This window comes from Tarenaya hassleriana, unplaced genomic scaffold, assembly GCF_000463585.1.
Source record: "Tarenaya hassleriana unplaced genomic scaffold, ASM46358v1 Cleome14, whole genome shotgun sequence".
NCBI classification, from domain to species: Eukaryota; Viridiplantae; Streptophyta; class Magnoliopsida; order Brassicales; family Cleomaceae; genus Tarenaya; species Tarenaya hassleriana.
In genome coordinates this window covers 517970-524743 of record NW_010964598.1, presented here as the reverse complement: position 1 = coordinate 524743, position 6774 = coordinate 517970, and positions in this window count along the sequence as shown.

The following is a 6774-nucleotide window of genomic DNA, read 5'->3' as shown; positions in this document are numbered from 1 at the left end:
AATCGTCGAGATTAAAATTTGAATAAAAAGTCAATTTAATAAAATACTCGAACGATCGATTTTTTTTTTTAACTTACATGAGCTAGACTTCCAGCTAACCCAAGCGAGCATTCAAATATCTGTGGATCAAGGCAGTGGATTGTGAATCCACCATGCGCGGGTTCAATTCCCGTCGTTCGCACTTCGGACAGTCGACCGTAGCATCATAAGGAGGACCGTCGCATTTGTAATGCGATGGTCATCGGTTCGATTCCGATAGCCGGCTTCAGAGACCAACTTACTACTTAACTGGGCTTCTTTTAGAACTTAGAACGGGTAAAGGAAGGAGCTTTCCCTCCTAAGAGCCTTCCACCAAGTTTGTCACTTTTATAAACCTATTCACTAATAAATAATTAGAATATCCAACTCTCTATCAGTAAAAATTACTACACGTTTTGCTTTTCTTGAATGAATTGCAGGATCCCTTGGTACGTTTTCCTCATTTTCCCCTTCCAATTGTTCTAACTCACTGATTAATTTGTGCGACCATCGAGGAACTTCTTTATTGATTTCATGGGTGTCCACTCAGATCTAGGTTTCAAGATATCCTTCCCATCCTTCACGTCGATAGGGGCACTCCATCCTTCTTCTACTAAACTCCATGCATCTTCATCAATTCCTTTGATGAGATTCATAGTTTTTACCTTCCAAAAACTATAATTCTCTGAATCGAGAATTGTAGATTTTCCAAGAGACTGAAACTCTTTGAGTGAGTCCATGTTGACTCTTCAACACGTACATTGATATGAGAGGACTTTTCTCCTACGATCAGTGACCAACTCTGATACCAATTGAAAAAGTTGAACCCTCAAAGAGTAATGCGAAAAACCAATCAGTTCTATTCACTTGAGAAAGATAGTCAAGTACAACTCACTTTTTGTTGTAAGAATCGTACTTACTACACACCCGAAACTCCCCCTGAGTTTCTTCCCCTCTCATAATGAATTCTACTGATTAAAAACCTCACAACATAAATCACTCACCAGAGAAAAGAGATTTGACCAATCGGTCTCCCTCTCATACTCATACTCACCAAATAATGAGTAACCACTCAAAGAACAGAATGGATTAGGAAAATATGCTCATGCTCTCCGTGAGAACTGATATGCAGCTTGTCTCCTTTATATCGGCTCCTCCAGTTCGCCTTAGATCTCCACGAATTGATTTGATAGATTTCTCCGTAATTCTTGCTGATTTCGAGTCTATCTTCAAGATCTCATCTTATCTCTTGTTTTTTACTCCATCTCTTCAGACTTTGACTCTATCTCTTTAGCCTTTGACTCTATCTGAATCTCGTCAGTTGCATCTCAGATTTGCTCGAGTGCTATCTCGCCGGATTCTTCTCCTGAAATCTGTCATAAGTTGTTGAACATGTAACAACCTTTTAACAACCAAAATAACGTGCAAATAATTGCACTAACAAAAACAAATATCTATATTCGATCCGTGAAGTCCGGATATTCAAATTTTTTGTTCGAATAACTGATCAATTCGGATTTTTCGTATATTATACTAACCTATTAATCCGTTTGTATTTGTTGCAAAGGCCAGCGGATTGTTCACCCCCTAACGTCTACTCATAAAATATTTCGTTATAATTTATTTGACATCAATTTATCACCCAATTAAGTTGACACCAAAAAGATACACGTCACCAAAAAAAAATTGGCTATATGTAAATTTCGCCCTTTGTTTTGTAGGTTTTTAAATTGTTATATAATATAGTTTTTAATAAATATTTTCAAGTGTCTGATTTAATTTTAGTAAATGATAAGTTTCAGATTTTTTCCCTTTTTCCCTTAATAATACAGCAATTTGAAATGGGGAAATCATTAAATTTTGGCAACTAGTGAAAGTGAAATAAACCCTATTTCAATTGGCGAAACTTCTAAACAATGAAATTATTATTGTTGTGTTATAAAAGAAGAAATCTGTCCCAACCCATGTCTCCTCTCTCTCTCTTAACTCTTTGAAACTTGAAAATAACAATTTATGACTCTACAATAATTTATTTCATCTGATTCGCAGTTTGCCCACAAGATAATCCCTAAAAAGAAATAGAAAACGCTTTTATAAAAGATATGAAACATAGAGTTTCTACGAAATTGTATTATTATTTGGTCTGCATAAATATATTAAATATTAAAATTTTTTATATAGAGATATAAACTTTTAAATGTATCGGATTTCTTACTACACTTTTTAAAATAAATTATTCAGTTTTTTTTTTAAATCATCAATACTATAAAAATATAGACATTTTTATTTCGTTTGATGTTTTTATTATTCTGGTAGAAATCTTTTAATATTTTGAAAATCCATATATTTATGTATAAAAACTTTAAACAGTTTTTATCTGTTGTGAAAAAAGAATTAAAATAAATTTATTTGAGAGTTATCGACAGTTTTATATATTTTTATCAGATTTTTCATATATTTTCAAAAGTGTATCTTTTTTATCTTTACTTATTTTGTTGTATCTTTTTTTTTATAATTTCAAAAATGAGATCAGATTCCATTAAGAGTAAATCATGTCAATTATCTATCGTAATTAACAGGAATAAAAACGACATAATATCCATAGAATTTATTTGGAAAGAATCACACGTTTAATTTTGTATGTTTAAATGATGAAATAATTAATAAATCACCAGAATTCTCTCGGCCTCCACCTAATAGTTCGCCCAACGTTCAGCTTGGAACCTCGGCTACCTGCCCTACAGTTTGGCCAACGTTGAGTTAGGAACCTCCGTCGTCAACTTGCGATTTCAATCCCTATGAATTTTTGTTAATATTTTAAATTTCTATATCAATTTTTTTTAATTTGACAAAAACATATATAAAATTTCAAAAAAATTTAAATTTCCACGCTAAATCGTAAAATATGTTACAATTTCTCATATAACCATAGGATTTCGGGATTTCGGTTTGCTTTGGTTTTAAAATTTTCGCTTTAGAGATTTCAGCGATTTAACCGATTTGGTCTAGAGAATTTGGATTATGTGATTTAAATGATGTGTTTTAGGTAATAGGATTTCGGTGCAGTTATATAGGACATTGCAATATATTTTGCGATTTGGTGTGGGATTTTAAAAAAAAATTAATTGTTGTATAATTTTTTTTTTAAATTAAAAATTGATATAGAAATTGGAAACATTAATAAAAATTCGTGGAGGATATTGGATATTGGATTTTCCCTAAATTTTAAGTTGAGATTAGGTTTATATTCATTTGAATAAAATATGAAAATAATGATTTCATAAAAAATTTATAACAACATCAACATTGTCTTAATCTCAAGTTTATTTGAGGTCGACAGTATAAATTCTTTGTTTCCACTCATTTCGGTTTTGAGTTAGCTCTTTCGAATTTGCAACAATTTCAAGTCATTTCTAATAACTCGTTCCCTAGTAAGTCTAGGTTTACCTCTCCATTTTCTCTTCACCCCACTTTCTATATTCTACACTTTTCTAACCATCACATCTATCGACGTATTGTACATGTCCAAAGATCTTAAGCGCCTCTATCGTAACTTTTTTTTTTCTATATTATATATCGAAGTATCTTCTCCATCTTTGCTTAATATCATCAATATTACATTCTCTATCCTTAATACATCTAATGATGCTCAAGTCTCTTGTTCTCCTTTCTCTTGCTCTAGCTAGTCTATATATAACGTTTTCTTCTACTTTTGTCCCGAGCTTTTCATACATATTTTCAAGAGTCTTTGCCCTTGCTTGGTTAATGCATTTCTTCGCCTCCTTTTTAACCAATTTATATTGTTCATATGCCTAGTTTCTATTACATTTAGACAATTTCTATACCACTCTCTCTTGTTCTTAACCTCTTTTGTATTTCTTCACTCCACCACCCATTTTCCTTTATTAGTGGTTCATACCCTTTTGACTCTCCAAGTACCTCTCTAATAATACTTTTAATGTTAGATGATATATCTAACCATATTTCATTGGCTTCCTTTATCCTTTATCTACACCTTCAATTTTAGTATCTTCTTCTCGAACAACTCGTGTGTGTTTTACCTTTTAGATTCCACCACCTAATTCTTTGTATATCCCTCTTCCTTGGGTGGATAGCCTTTTTCTTGATCTTAACATCTAGCACTGAACACCTATGTTAATTATTTACAGTTTCGTTTATGATAACTTTGCAATCCTTACATAGAGCACGATTCGAATTTATTGTAAGAAAGCCGATTTGGTTACGTTTTGCCCACTTTTAAAGGTCACTAAATGTTATTCATGTTGGGTTTTGGAGATCCCTAAACACGCGTTCACAACGGTTTCTATAGTTCTAATATTGGGTTTCACGCATCAAAATTATATGAAGAACGAAACCCGATCAACATACTGAATTGATAAAAGTATCAATTTACTAACCTAATTCGATCCAGTGGTCTGGTAGAAAACGTTGAAATCAACGTTCTCTATAGATAGTCTACACTCATTAGTTTGTGTCTGTTAAAACATGATTGGATGATGAGAATGGAATCTGAGACTCCAAAGAGAGAGACGACGATGACTAGAGATAGAAAGGGAGATAAAATAAATATCTAATTTTTCTTAAATTTGCAAAGTATGTTCCTTAATTATAATTATAAAAAAATTAGGATTTTATTAAACTTATTATATCTAATTGGTTTTCTCTTAACCATTAAGAGATATTAGGTGCATTAGTCTTATTAATAGACATATGGACTCATTGGGCTACATAGGAAGAGAAGCAGAAAAAAATTTCGAGCGAGAGCACGGAGGAGCAACCCACGCTGCAAAACTGAGTCATTTCTTCCCCTATTCTTTGTCACGAATTTCGTTTTTGTTGTTGTGCTTATTTTATCTTTCGTAATATTTGAGTAATTTTATTATTGTAGATTAAGGAATTATGGGTTATTAAGGATTATGTGTGTTTAATATTTTTCAGTAAATTATGGGTTTTTGTGATTAGATTTGAATGAGTGGATTTTAATACCGCAAATCTTGTTGGCCACTTGAAATATTGATATTACAATTTAAATTCACATAGAGATATGGAATTTAAATTCAGAAATCATTTATTCGATTGGGTGATTTTCGCATCGAGAGATGGTTATATCACTTAGGAATTATGATAGCGAGTTTAATGCTCCTATGAGTTTTACTCTATTTTGAACCGAGAGGTCGATAGTTTAAAATTTGTAGGAAGTGAGGAGAAAGATTCGAGAGAGAAATCTCCTCTATAGAAAGAGCTTGAATTTCCCAAATCACAACCTTAGTTACTGAGATAAATCTTTAGAAATGATCCTTACATAACTTGGAAATCCCGACACCTACAATATTTTAATTAAATTGTGTTAAAACCATTGTTTGAGTTTGCTTTAATTTGTAATTACATTTAATCACCATCATCACCATTCAAAATTATTGTCCCAACCGAAATCGAGTAGAACCCGTAATTGTATCATTAATGCCCACGTGTTCCTGTGTTCGACCCTAGATACTGCAATTGACCCGTGCCCTTACGCTAGTTGTATCTAGGAAATTAAACGAGATTTGATCACACCCTAGATCGACATCTGTACAAGTGAAAACCAAATCTGAATTATTTTCGGATTTGGGGTTGTAGGCAATAGTGAAAGTGGTGGAACCTAAGAGAAAAATGTTGGGTGAAAGAGGAATTGAATGCATTTTTATAGGTTATGCTTTACATAGCAAAGCCTATAGATTCTATGTCATAAAACAAAATGACTATATAGTCGTTCATACTTATACAATCAAGAGATGCAATATTCTACGAGAGTCAGTTTTCCTTAGTTGATAAACAACCACTAGTTATACTAAGGGATGTCAAACGAGCCAGCTCGGACCAGCTCGTTTCGAGCCAACTCATTTTCAGCACAGTTCGTTAAGCCCGTTTTTATTTGGGCCAGAAAATTCCTGGCTCAACCCAAGTCGCTTAGCTCCCGAGCCGGCTCATATTTTTCTAAATACCTAAAAAAATCATATCAAATTATATAAAATCGTATCTAAATGATACATCAACATAAAAAGAATATACCAATACATCCAAATCATACTTATATTCACAATCACAATCCATATACAAAAAATCATCTTCAAATAAATAAAATCACAATCCATCCATATACAAAAAACCATTTTCAGATCCTAATCCATCCATGTACAATCAGATCTTAATCCATGTACAAAAAACCATCTTCAGATTCGAATCCATACATAAAAAATTGTCTCCAAATCAAAATATCATACCAACAATATCAACACTTTCAAGTTTCAACGTAAGATTTTTTTTTACTCCAGCTCCTGATCCAGCTCGCAAGCCAGCCGAGCTAGTGTTGATTGTAATGCTCTACGATGATCCGTGATATGACATTTAGACTATGTATTGATTCATTGGTTTATGAATGCATTACTTTTCCCGTCATATGATTGGCATGTTTGTTATGTTTCGATAGATATCCATGAATCATTGCCGTCATTGTGGGAACAGTGATGAATTAAGACCAGCATGATGTGTGATTGATGATGATGATCATATGCATTGGATGCAATCACAATCATGGGTACTCGTTTGGAACGAGTGACTGGATGACACGCATGAGATTGTTATATGGACATGAGTCAGGACTTGAATCTCATACAGCGGTTCGTTCTTGGATCCTCAGACCTGAGATGTCTAGAGTATCTGATATGAGGAGTGGCGTGTCTTGACTGCGTCAAA